Source organism: Triticum dicoccoides, chromosome 7B (genome assembly GCF_002162155.2).
Source record: "Triticum dicoccoides isolate Atlit2015 ecotype Zavitan chromosome 7B, WEW_v2.0, whole genome shotgun sequence".
Classification (NCBI taxonomy): domain Eukaryota; kingdom Viridiplantae; phylum Streptophyta; class Magnoliopsida; order Poales; family Poaceae; genus Triticum; species Triticum dicoccoides.
Window position 1 is genome coordinate 190814111 of NC_041393.1, and position 14255 is coordinate 190828365.

Below are 14255 nucleotides of genomic sequence, written 5' to 3' on the forward strand. Positions count from 1 at the left end.
ATCGCCGCCTGGGGGCGAGCCGGCGCAAAAAAACGGCCTTGGAGCGAGTTGGTTCCCAGTCGCTGGCCCCAGGGCCTCCCCCAGGCGCGTCTAATTTAAGAAAAAACATTCGGCGAAGTTTGATTAAACACGGCTAAAATTCGGCAAACTTTGGCATATATTAGACATGTTTGCGGCTTACATAGCAAATTTATCTAAAAAAAGAAATCGTTGAATGCGGAGTAGTCGCCGTCATCGCCGCCATCCTCGCCGCCGTCATTGTCGGCCTTCTCCTCCTTGACGCGGCCGCCCCTGCTGGACCCCTGCTCGGCGTCGCCATGGCGGACTGGTGGCGGCGGCGGCGTGTCGTCGTCGTCACTGTCGTCGAGGACGACAGCGCCTCCTTCATCGCGGCCCCGGCGGCACTGCTCGAAGCACTGTAGGGCGATGCACTGGCACTCCATCTCCATCTTCAGGTAGTCCTTGCACGTCCATTTCAGGGCCGCCTCGTCGTCGAGCTCCACGTCGCTGTGCTCCTCTTCACGGTGGGGATCCCTGGCTCCGTTTTCACGGCCGCAAGCCCCGGCTCCGTCTTTTCCTTGACGAAGCATGGAGGGGACGACGAGGAGGCACGGCGGCCGCCCTCGTTGATGAAGATGTCGGCACTGCGAGTGCGTCGGCCGAGCGGCATCTCCGCCACGGGCTCGGCCTTGACGCTGAGCAACACCGGACAGCTGGAGGAGTGGGAAGAAGAGCGGGAGGAGGAGTGCGAGGAGGAAGACAAGGAGGAACCAAACCTCCTGGGCATCCATTGCCCGGCACGTCGGCGGTGGGCTGGGGTGGCCACTGGGGGAGGGTATGCCAGCGGCGGTTCATTACCACCCTCAAGGTACGCCAGCATGCCCTCGAGCACGCGGCCGGGGGCGCCCCACCACACGCGGCGCCCCTCGCTGTTCTTCACGCTGCCGACCACCGGTGCCCCGTTGGTAGACGCCAGCCTCTGCTCCTAATGGCGCTCGAAGTACGCCGCCCATGCCGCGTGGTTGTCGGCGGCATACTGGGAGAGGGTGCACTACTCATCGGTGAGGAAGGCACGCACGAGGTCGACCTCGACGGTGAAGTAGGGGGGCGCGCCTCGGCGTCGGGCAACGGGGGAATGGGCACTCCCCCATTGCTGAGCCTCCACCCCATCGGCCCGGCGCGCATGTCTGGCGGTGCAGGGATGTTTGCCTCGAACAAGAGCCACGACTCCTGTTCGTGGAGCGAGCGGCGGCCGAAGCCGTTGGTCGCCGCCGCGTCGCCAGGGAAACGCGCGGCCATCGGGTGTCAGAGTGAGGGAGAGGGAGGGAGAGGGAGGGATTGGCGGCAGCCCACGAGAGAGGGAGAGCTCGGCGGCTAGAGCTGGTGTGGCCAGAGGCAAGGGAGGCCACCGGCTTTATATAGCCGCGTCCGTGTGTACGCGTGGTGGGAGGGGAGGCGTCACCGCGCCACCCCATGATGCGCCGCCCGTGATGAGGAATCAATGGTGTCGTGGAAACGTCACGACAGATGTCCTAGCAAAAGGACTTAGTCGTGGAGCCATCACAACTAGGAAGCTTAAAGGGGTTAAAACGGGACAAAGGACACGGGAGTTTATATTGGTTTGGCCCCTTGCGGTGAAGGTAATGGCTTAATCCAATTTGAGTTGGGATTGCTTATGTCTCAATTACCAAGGAGCGAATTCGCTTGACCTAGTTCTCGATCTGATGTTACTTGTCCTGAACCGCCACCGGGTCATCCCCTTATATACAGAGGTCGATGCCCAGCGGCTCACAGAGTCCAGGACGGCTCATAAACAGTGTCCGGCTCGGTGTCTATCTATTCCTGCCTTACAATACAAGTTATATACATATGGTGGTTTATCTCTACGGGCCTTAAGTCGCCTTTGGGCCTTGGGCCCTTAACTGAACCGCCATATTCAAGTATCATCTTGGGCCTCATATTATGAATCGCCATAGGTATAACCCGGCCCCTCTTGGGCGGGTCATACCTAATAGTTATATCCCCAACATTAGGCCCCAGATTGATTTGAACTGGTTCATGTCAATCTTCAACACTTTAGAAAAAATCATCTGCTCTTCATTGCGCAAGAGTTTATAACCCGCCATGATGTCATCTTCTGGATCTGTGATAACCCGCCATGACGTCATCTGTCATTAATTCACACTTTGTCCAACATATCTCAATGAATCTTTATCTTTTAATAGTCGTTCGAGAATCGAGGCGCCTGATCAGCTGGATAACCATGTTTTCGGCCTCCTCGTTTTTCGCGCCCACTTATCAGTCCTTCCTTATAAATAGCCACGACTGGTCTTTTCTCATTCTCCCCTTTCCAGCATCTCCTTCCTCTCGTGACCTCTGCCGCTCGAGCTCCACTGCCGCCGCAGAGCGCACCATCGTCTTTGTCCCAGGCCGCTGCATCACCTTGAATCGAACCAGAGAACGGCGGTGACCCTCCGAAGTAGATCTGCACCTGTAAGTTTTCGCTTTCCCAGCACCTCAGATCCCCATTAGGGTTTCTGAACTTCTCTGTGTTCTTCATAGTTTATCGTAGTTCATCTTTAGTGCTTGCACCGTGAACCTTTTTGATCTGAAAACGGCATATAACCGATGCAGTAGTTGTTTTGCTTTCACCTTTCATACCAGCAGATCCCCTTTCCTAGAAGAAAAGATCATTTTAGAGCTTATGAACTCATATCTACTGGTTTTTTAGGTCTAGATTTATTTCCTTTTCCTGAACAGCCGTTGATCCAAAATAATAGCTGCAACCTTTGAAACTTGTTTGTGTGACACTTAGCCAAAAAAATGCATTTTGATATATCCACCTAGCCATGGCTGCTCAGACCACTGGCTTAAATTGCAATGCTCAATAGATAACATCCGACTACCCATGGCGGCTTAAATAACCTGACTGCTCACGGCGGTTTGAATAACCTGATGTAATTAGTCATATACCATTAGGCCCCTTGATAAGCCGCCATTCCGAATACGTGTTGTAATACTTTTCCTCCGGCTTAAATTTGAACCGGCAATTTTTCTCTTTTTTTAGGCTTCCTTCTTCACAATGCCGCCCAAAACAGTCACTTCGTGTAACTGGGTCAAATCCATCATCACGGAGAGTACACTTGACGATTTTGTGAAAATCGGCTATCTGCCTAAAAAGGATGTGATGTCATACCATGCTCCTGATCCAACAGAGGAAAAGCCTCATCCCAAAGAGGGGGAAGTCATCATTTTCAGTGATCACATGAACCGGGGCTTTTCGCCACCCGACTCAAAGTTCTTCAGAGACGTCCTGCACTTTTTGTACCTCCAGCCTCAAGACATCGGACCCAACTCCGTGTCTAATATTTGCAACTTTCAAGTGTTCTGTGAGGTGTATCTTGAAGAAGAGCCCAGCTTGTTGCTTTTCAGAGAGTTGTTTTATTTGAACCGCCAGAATGAATACTCCAACGGTCCTAGTTTGGAACTCAGCGGGGTCTCAATCCAACAACGGAGAGATGCCATTTCCCCTTACGTGAACCCACCAAGTCACCCCAAAGATTGGAACCAGACATGGTTCTACTGTCAAGACACTTCTCCGGCTGATGAGAACCCTCTGCCCGACCTTCGCGCCCTGCGCCCTGACTCCAATCATCCTCTTCCATACAAGTTGTCAGCTGCTGATCGTCAGAAGCTTGCCCCTACCATGGCTAAAGTCAAGGCTCTTTTGGGGAACAGCTTCAATAGTATTGACTTGGTCCGGTGCTGGGTCGCATGGCGGATCATACCGTTGAGCCGTCGCTCCGATTTAATGTGTACCTATACGGGCGAGAAGAAGGATCCACTGCGCCATAGCCCTGACGATTTACCTGATGATGTTGTCAATGATATGACACAGTCACTTTTGAACGAAAGCCTCGCAGACTGTGGCAAGGTGGGCTTAAGCCCTTTCTGCAAAGCTAACCCGGCTCCAGGGGTAAGCCGCCAAACTGAGATAATTTACCTTCATCCTTGATGTTTTGTCTTTTACTAAAACCTTTGCTAATTTTCACAGGCTGATGAAATTTTTTTGGAAGAAAAAGTATGATCATGAGGCTGCAAAGAGAGCCAGGAACGCCAAGAAAGCCCCCAAGAGAGCCGCCGCCAAGAAAAGAGGAAAGAAGCCCAGCACTTCTGAATTGCTTCAACTGGAGGACTCCTCTGAGTCGGAGGTAGCCCTCGACTCTCTTGGCTCCTTTTTCAATCACCTTATTGACACTGGTTATCATCAGGCTGACACGGGAACGAGTCAGGTAATGGAAGAAGAGGTAAATATTATTTCCTCCGACTCCGAGCCTTTGCCAAGACAAAAAAACCGAAGAGTAACCCGGAAAGTAAGACTTTGACATCCCTTAGCTTATCAGGATCCTTAATTTCTTTTGAAGCGACAGATTCATGAGAGCCGGAGGTAGACCCGGACCAGCAAAGATGCAGAACTCTCCTCCAGCTTACCGAATACACCAAGGAAGCGCTGGAACGAGGTCACCTCCATCTTAAACCCTTTTTATCCTTTGGCGGGTCTCACTCATCAACCACTCAACTCTTTTGATTCAAATTATCAGGAAACTTCGCATTCTTCCGGCGACTCAATTCAGTCCAACATGCCGGCTTTGAAGACCGCTCCAGGGTAATGACAATTTACTTATCATGTACTCATTACAATCCTTTATACTTGTAGTAACCTTTTTGACCTCATGCAGTGGAAAAGCGAAGCCCAGCAAGAGGGTGAAGAAAAACAAGCCAGCTAAAGAGCCGACCGTCAACAAGTCGGAGCTCCAGACGGCTGCACCTGAGGCCTCTGTTGCTGAACCACCAGTTGAGCAGGTTCACGATACGCCAACGATGACTGCTGACTCGCCTGTCGATCAAGCCGCCGACGGCTCTGTAAACCCTAAAGCCTCCAGCTCGGCTAAGACAGCCGACCCACAAAATGTTGATGTGGAAATTACCAAGACCGGCTATACTGAGCCGGGGAGACCCACTATGCTAGCCAAGTGTTCTGCCAAGGAGGAGCACATTGAACGACGTAAAGTCGGATTTGATGTTGCTGACTATACTCAAATGAGCATTGGCGAAGTTTTTTCTGGCTATCTTAGCCAAGTGCACAGCAGCCGTGATCTTGAAGTTGATATGGTGAAACAAATGCACCAGAAATTTGAGGTATAAATTCTTCCCGTCATTGAATTACCCTTACTATGCCAGCCCCCAAGTCTATTGCTTATGATGAATATGTTGTAGACTTAGAACGAACGTATGAGCATCAGTAATATCCTTTGGTAAAACCTGTAAAAAAATCCGGCTTAATCCGTAGTCCCCAAGGGCCGGTTTAATCAGCATGAATGAACCGGTCCTTCACATGCTTGTGTAGAATATAGTACTTGTGTAGCTTTTAACAGCAATATGCATTAGCCCCAAAGTGCCAAGTACTCTTGCTTGCAAAGTACTTGGGACTTACTCTCATGAACCGCCACTTAGATAGAACTTTCGGTAGACATTAGCCCCCAAGTGCCAAGTGTTGTTGCTTGCAAAAGGCTTGGGACTTAATATTGTATGCTAATGTTCATGATTTTGATCCGGTATTTGTACAGACCACCACTGCTCAACTTCAATCAGAGCTATCAGAATTGAAGAACTGCTTCGAGTCATAGGAAACTGAAACCCAAAGGGCAAATTCCAAATTTGAATTCAGTGTGTCTGAACAAGAGAAATTGAAGGCCGAGTTTAAAGTTGAGAAAAAGGCCTGGGCTGAAGAAAAAATTGCCTTAACCCAATGAGCTAAAAAAGCAGAGGCGGCTCTTCAAGAGGTGACCATTGAATTGTCCGGCTTAAAACGCCATGTGTCTCAGATGGTCTCAGCAATCTTTGGTAAGCCGCCCTACAAGTGTCAAGTGTTGACTATTTCTGATGATCATATGAACTGTCATTTAACTCATCTGCTATTGCTATGCAGGCCCTAGGAGCACCAACCTCAACCAGGACATGTTGGTAAAGTTGAAGGCGGTTTACACGCTCGTAGAACAACTTTACACTGGAGCTCAGCATGCCTTATCCACCGTTACCCTGTCAAATGAAGCCCCCACGCTTCTTGTTGATGTGTTAAAGAAACTTTCTGTGCTACCACAACGGTTCACCAAATTAAAGAGATCCTCTGCGAGAGCCGGAGCTGTGGTTGCCTTAAGCCGGGCCAAAGCATGGCTACCCGAATTAGACCCGGCTAACATCTCCATTGGGTATCCAAGCCTTAAGGAAGATGGCACTTCATTTGAACAGGAGGACTTCGCTGCTTGTGTGAAGGAAATACGCCATGTGGCCAGTTTGATTGCCGATGAGACGGACCTCACCAAGTACCATCCGGCTTATGACGCAGGAAATCGGAAGATGCCGACGCCTCGTTATAAAGTGACAAGCCTGACCCCCCAATCCGTAAGCATACCTTCGCCCCTGAAGTTGACCCGTCCAGGCTAATTGATGATGAAGCTGAATTTGAAGCTCTGAATGGCATTAACTGGTCATCATCAACCTTCCAGGAATGGGAACAGAACAAAGAAGCGGAGAGGGTTGATCCAGAAGCATCAGGCCAACAAGAGAATTGACCCGCCGGGCAGCTCATATTAGTAATCTTCTGAAAAATAGTTTAATCATTTGGACTCAGGGAGTCATGTAATAGGGTAGAAACGACTTTGATCTGTCGTGCCATCGTGCACGTTTGGGTGCTCAACACTGTTAAGCCGCTGTCTTACACTTGCCCTTATTATACTTATCATCTATTTTCCTTATGCATAAGCAAATCCTTGAACTATCCTGCACACAGAAATAGATCACAAGAACCCTTGGCGGTTTACCGCAGGGCGGGTCATAATATCTTACATATGACCACTGATGTGTAAAAGAGGAGTCACAGATAAACCTGTTATGAATCATAACTTTGAAACATAACTATAATATCATACCTGTGATATTAAATTTGCACTGTCGGTTTATGTGACCTGCACAGTAAGGGTGATAACCCAATTTTTAGAAGCCAAAACTTCCAAATGTTTGATGATTGTCATATGCTTGCGACTTATCGTCCAAAGCCAAGTCGGGTTAAATAGAAACCATATATATATATGCCTCATATATGAACAAAAAGTCTCAAGACAAAACCAAAGATTGTTTTCAAAAAAACATAAGCCAAACAGAGAGAAAAGTGAGGCTTCTGATTCGAATACGATTAGTAAACCGGACCTAAAGGGGTTAAGTTAGGATTCGAATATGATCAATAAGCCCCCTAGTGGTTTTGGCGTTGCGCCGATCAAGAGGGTACCGACAGCTATGTTCCCTTGGTTCGAATACGACCTATGTTTGAACAGGAAGCCCCCAAATGATCTTGAGACTTTTTTAACAACTCTGATTCGAATACGATCAAAGTCGGACCCAAAAAGGGGTTAAGCTATTATTCGAATACGATCAAGAGGCCCCCTAGTGGGTTTGGCATTGCGCCGATCAAGAGGGTACCGACAACTATGTTCTCTTTGGTTTGAATACGACCTGTGTTTGAACAGGAAGCCCCCGAATGACCTTGAGATTTTTTTAATGACTCTGATTCGAATACGATCAAAGTCGGAGAAAAAGGGGTTAAGCTAGATTCGAATACGATCAGCCCCCAATTGGTCTTTGGAATTATGATGATGAAGATACATGATCATTGAGGGTGAAAAGGACAGAGGTCCTGCTTTATTACTTATCATACATCGTCAAAGATATGTACATCATAAGAGCCGGTGGCTTAAGTGTAGTAAGGCCCAAGATGAGCAATATTCCACGGCCGGCGAGTCTCCTCCTCCGACTTACGTGAGTCTTTATGCTCTCGAACATCGATAAGGTAGTATGACCCGTTGTTCAAGTTCTTGCTAACCACAAAGGGCCCTTCCCAAGGTAGGGATAACTTGTGTGCGTCAGTTTGATCCTGGATGAGCCGGAACACCAAATCACCTTCTTGAAAGGTTCTACACTTAACCTGGCGATTGTGATAGCAGCGCAAGTCTTGTTGGTAAATCGCCGAGCGTGCTGCTGCCAAGTCACACTTTTCATCTAATAGGTCAAGTGCATCCTGACGCGCTTGTTCGTTATCAGCTTCAACGCAAGCCGCCACATGGGGCGAGTCATGATGGATGTCACTAGGGAGAACCGCCTCTACTCCGTAAACCATGAAGAAAGGCATGTAACCTGTAGACCTATTGGGGGTAGTATTGATGCTCCATATCACAGAAGGTAACTCCTCCACCCAACAACCCGACGTCCGTTGCAAAGGAACCATAAGCCGGGGCTTGATACCTTTCAAGATTTCTTGATTGGCTCTTTCAGCTTGACCATTGGATTGGGGGTGAGCTAATGATGAAACGTCAAGTCGAATATGCTCACGTTGACAAAACTCCTCCATGGTGCTATTGTCAGTTATGATACTGTGTGGAAAGCCAAAATGAAAGACCACCTTTTTCATGAATTGAACCGTCGTGGCTGCGTCACACTTAGTAACTGGCTCTGCCTCAACCCACTTTGTGAATTTGTCAACCGCCACCAAGAGGTGGGTCTTTTTATCTTTGGACCTTTTGAAAGGCCCAACCATGTCCAGTCCCCAGACTGCAAACGGCCAAGTAATTGGAATCATCCGCAGTTCTTGAGTCCACACGTGAGCTCGCCATGAGAATTTCTGACAACCATCACATTTACTGACCAGATCCTCTGCATCAGCGTGAGCCGTCAGCCAATAAAATCCATGATGAAAAGCTTTGGCCACAAGGGACTTTGAACCGGCATGATGGCCACAATCTCCTTCATGAATCTCACGAAGAATTTCTTGACCTTCCTCGAGAGAGACACAACGCTGAAACGCCCTAGTGACACCACGATGATGCAGCTCGCCATTGGCAATTGTCATTGACTTAGACCGCCGGGTTATCTGCCTAGCCAAACTTTCATCCTTAGGCAACTCGCCCCGGGTCATGTAAGCCAAATATGGCACTGTCCAATCTGGGATGACGTGAAGAGTCGCCACCAATTGTGCTTCCGGGTCAGGAACAACCAAGTCTTCCTCTATAGGCAACTTGACAGAAGGGTTATGCAGAATGTCCAAGAAAGTGTTAGGTGGCACTGTCTTACGCTGAGATCCCAGCCGGATTAAAGCATCAGCCACCTCATTCTTTCTGCGATCAATGTGCTCCACTTGATAACCCTTGAAGTGTCCAGCAATAGCATCAACTTCGCGGTGATAAGCCGCCATGAGGGGATCCTTGGAATCCCATTTGCCTGAGACTTGTTGAGCCACCAAATATGAGTCGCCAAAGCACCTCACCCGGCTTAAGTTCATCTCCTTAGCCATTCAAAGACCATGGAGCAGGGCCTCATACTCAGTTGCATTGTTAGTAACAAAATTTGTCACCTCGAGGGGAAGCTAAAATAACTCCAGCCCCCAAACCCTCCAATTTCCAAGACCCATCAAAGTGAATAGTCCAATATGTGTTGTCCGGCTTCTCTTCAGGCATCTGCAGCTCTGTCCAATCATTGATGAAATCCACCAGTGCTTGAGACTTGATCGCAGTGCGTGGCACATATTTTAAACCATGAGGCCCAAGCTCAATGGCCCACTTGGCGACTCGTCCTGTGGCTTCTCTGTTTTGAATGATATCTCCTAAAGGAGCAGAACTGACCACAGTGATGGGATGACCCTGGAAATATTGCTTAAGCTTCCGCCTTGTCATGAACACCCCATAAACGAGTTTCTGCCAATGTGGATACCTTTGCTTGGACTCAATAAGCACCTCACTGATGTAATAAACCGATCATTAAACCGGATGCTCTTTGCCAGCCTCCTTGCGCTCCACCACGATGGCCACACTGACAGCCCGCGTGTTAGCAGCCACATATAATAATAATGCTCCTTATCAATGGGAGCAGCAAGAACTGGCGGCTCAGCTAGCTGCCTCTTCAAATCTTCAAATGCATTGTTAGCAGCATCACTCCAGACAAAGTCATCTGTTTTCTTCATCATCTAATATAGTGGGATGGCCTTCTCACCTAACCGGCTTAAGGCAGCAATACGACCCGCCAAACGCTGAACATCATTGATACACGCCGGCTTAGCCAAAGAGGTGATGGCCTTGATATTCTTCGGGTTAGCCTCAATGCCTTTGTTAGAAACCAGAAAACCCAAAAGCTTGCCTGCTGGTACACCAAAAACGCACTTGGCCGGGTTAAGCATCATCTTGTAGATCTGGAGATTATCAAATGTTTCCTTCAAATCATCTATCAAGGTCTCCTTCTCTCTAGACTTCACCACAATGTGATTGTGAAGACAGTTCTGCACACATCGTTCATAAGTCGCCTAGGCACTCTTGAGCCCAAAAGGCATGGACACATAGAAAAAGGCTCCAAAAGGAGTAATAAAAGCCGTCTTCTCCTGGTCCTTAACTGCCATCTTGATCTGATGATAACCAGAATAAGCATCCAAAAAGCTCAAACGCTCACAACCCGCCGTAGCATCAATGATTTGATCAATACGAGGAAGAGCAAAAGGATCAACCGGACAAGCCTTGTTTAAGTTCGTGTAATCCACACACATACGTCAGGTGCCATTCTTCTTAAGCACTAGCACCGGGTTAGCCAACCACTCTGGATGAAAAACTTCAACAATGAACCCGACCGCCAAGAGCCGGGCCACTTCCTCACCAATGGCCTTACGCCTCTCCTCATTGAACCACCGAAAAAACTGCTTGACCAACTTAAATTTTGGATCAATATTGAGAGTGTGCTCAACAAGTTCTCTCGGTACACCCGACATGCCAGAAGGTTTCCATGCAAAGATGTCCCGGTTCTCATGGATGAACTCGATGAGCGTGCTTTCCTATTTTGGGATCCAGGTTAGCACTGATACTGAACTGCTTAGATGAGTCACCAGGAACAAAATCAACCAGCTTGGTGTCATCGGCCGATTTAAACTTCATCACCGGCTCATGCTCTGTGGTTGGCTTCTTCAAAGACGTCATGTCCGCCGGGTCAACATTATCCTTGTCAAACTTCAACTCCTCTATTGCACAAACAGACTCAGCATAAGCAGCATCGCCTTCCTCACATTCCAGGGCTATCTTTCGACTCCCATGCACTGTTATGGTTCCCTTGTGACCCAGCATCTTGAGGTGCAGATAAACATAACATGGTCGTGCCATGAACTTTGCATAAGTCGGCCGTCCAAACAGAGCGTGATACGGGCTTTTGATTTTGACCACTTCAAAAGTTAACTTCTCAGCCCTGGAATCATGCTCATCTCCAAAGGCCACTTCTAGCTCAATCTTACCCACTAGGTACGCCAACTTACCGGGCACCACTCCATGGAAAACAGTGTTGGACGTCTTAAGATTTTTAGCAGTCAACCCCATGCGACGGAAAGTCTCATAATAGAGGATGTTGATGCTACTGCCTCCGTCCATGAGCACTTTAGTGAATTTATATCCACCAACCTGAGGTGCCACCACCAAGGCCAAGTGACCCGGATTGTCAAACAGGGGAGGGTGATCCTCCCTACTCCACAGAATAGGCTGCTTAGACCATCTCAAATAACAAGGAACCGCCGGCTCAACAACGTTCACAGCCCTTATGAAGCTTCTGGTCCCGTTTGCACAAACGGGTGGTAAACACATGATACTGTCCACTATTCAGCTGCTTTGGATTGCTCTGATATCCAGATTGTTGCTGCTGCTGACCTTCCTGGCCAGATTGCTGATTATAACCACCATGATTATTTTGAGGGCCTTGAAAGTTGGAATTAGAACCGCCACCTCCATAACCCGGGCCATGAAAACCGCCGCCGCCTGAGCCGCCGCCCGATCCATGATTGTTGTCAAACATGTTAGAGTTCTTGAAAGCCTTCATGATTGTACAATCCTTCCACAGGTGAATGGCCGGTTTCTGTTGAGTGCCATGCCTTGGACAGGGCTCATTTAGCAACTGCTCAAGAGTGGGACCTGACCCGCCGGACCGAGGAGGCGGCCTCCCCTTACGTCGTTGATTGTTGCCCTGTGCGTTGGTGTTAGCCACAAACTCTGAGCCACCATCAGCCTTATGTTTGTTATTGCCCCCTTGGTTCGTCGGGTTATGCTGAGGGCCCTTAGCACCACCGTTCTTCTTTCCCTTCCCTATCTTCTCATCGTCAGACTCAGGATCCTTGGTACTATCAGAGTCGGCATACTTTACTAGAGACGCCATTAGCTAGCCCATGTCATTACAATCGCGCTTGAGCCGCCCCAGCTTCTGTTTCAGAGGCTCAAAACGGTAATTTTTCTCCAACATTAAGACTGCAGAGCCGGTGTCCATCTTATAAGATGAATGTATTATGGCCTTGACCCGGCGCACCCAATGGGTCGTGGATTCACCCTCCTCTTGCTTGCAATTAGTCAAGTCCACAATCGACATGGAATTCTTGCATGTATCTTTAAAGTTCTGAATAAACCGAGCCTTTAACTCTGCCCACGAACTGATGGAATTAGGTGGCAGCCCCTTCAACCAAGTGCGGGTCGTTCCATCCAGCATCATGGTGAAGTACTTGGCCATTCCAGCGTCGCTGACTTCCAATAGTTCCATGGCCATCTCTTAGCTTTCGATCCATGCCCTAGGTTGTAAGTCGGCCGTGTAATTATGCACCTTTCGAGGTCCCTTGAAATCCTTGGGCAAACGCTCATTACGCAGAGCCGGTACCAAACAAGGTACGCCCCATGTTGGGGAACGTGGCAGAAATTCAAAATTTTCTACGCATCACCAAGATCAATCTATGGAGATTCAAGCAACAAGAGAGGTAGAGGGAGTGCATCTTCATACCCTTGAAGATCGCGAAGCAGAAGCGTTACAAGAACACGGTTGATGGAGTCGTACTCGCAGTGATTCAAATCGCGGAAGATCCGATCTAGCGCTGAATAGACGGTGCCTCCGCGTTCAACACACGTACAACCCGTGGATGTCTCCTCCTTCTTGATCCAGCAAGGGGAGAGGAGAAGTTGAGGGAGAACTCCAACAACACGATGGCGTGGTGGTGGTGGAGCTCGTGGTTCTTCAGCAGGGCTTCGCCAAGCACTACGGAGGAGGAGGAGGTGTTGGAGGAGGGAGAGGGCTGCGCCAGGGGAAGAGGTGCGGCTGCCCTCTCTCCCCCTCACTATATATAGGGGGAAGGGGGGAGGAGGAGGCACCCTAGGGTTTCCCTAGGAGAGGGGCGGCAGCCACAGGGGAAACCCTAGATGGGTTTCGGCGCCCCCACCCCTAGGAAACTTGCCCCCCAAGCCGGTAGGGGTGGCTACCCTAGGGGTGGCGCCCCCACCTCTCCAGGTTACGTGAGATGGGGTGGGAGGGGCGCTCAGCCCCTTAGTGGGCTGATGTGCCCCCTCCCCTTGGCCCATAAGGCCCCCGAACACTTGCCGGGGCCTCCGAAACCCCTTTCGGACATGCTGGTCATCACCTGGTACCCCCGGAACAATTCCGGACTCCAATACCCTTCGTCCAATATACCGATCTTCACCTCCGGACCATTCCGGAGCTCCTCGTCACGTTCGGGATCTCATCCGGGACTCCGAACAACCTTCGGTAACCACATACTATTTCCCATAACAACTCTAGCGTCACCGGACCTTAAGTGTGTAGACACTACGGGTTCGGAAACCATGCAGACATGACCGAGACACCTCTCTGGTCAATAACCAATAGCGGGGTCTGGATACCCATATTGGCTCCCACATGTTCCATGATGATCTCATCGGATGAACCACGATGTCGGGGATTCAATAAATCCCGTATACAACTCCCTTTGTCAATCGGTATGTTACTTGCCCGAGATTCGATCGTCAGTATCCCAATACCTCGTTCAATCTCGTTACCAGCAAGTCACTTTACTCGTTCCGTAATGCATGATCCCGTGACTAACTACTTAGTCACATTGAGCTCATTATGATGATGCATCACCGAGTGGGCCCAGAGATACCTCTCCGTCATACGGAGTGACAAATCCCAGTCTCGATTCGTGCCAACCCAACATACACTTTCAGAGAATCTTGTAGTGCACCTTTATAGCCACCCAGTTACGTTGTGACGTTTGGTACACCCAAAGCACTCCTACGGTATCCGGGAGTTGCACAATCTCATGGTCTAAGGAAATGGTACTTGACATTAGAAAAGCTCTTAGCAAACGAACTACATGA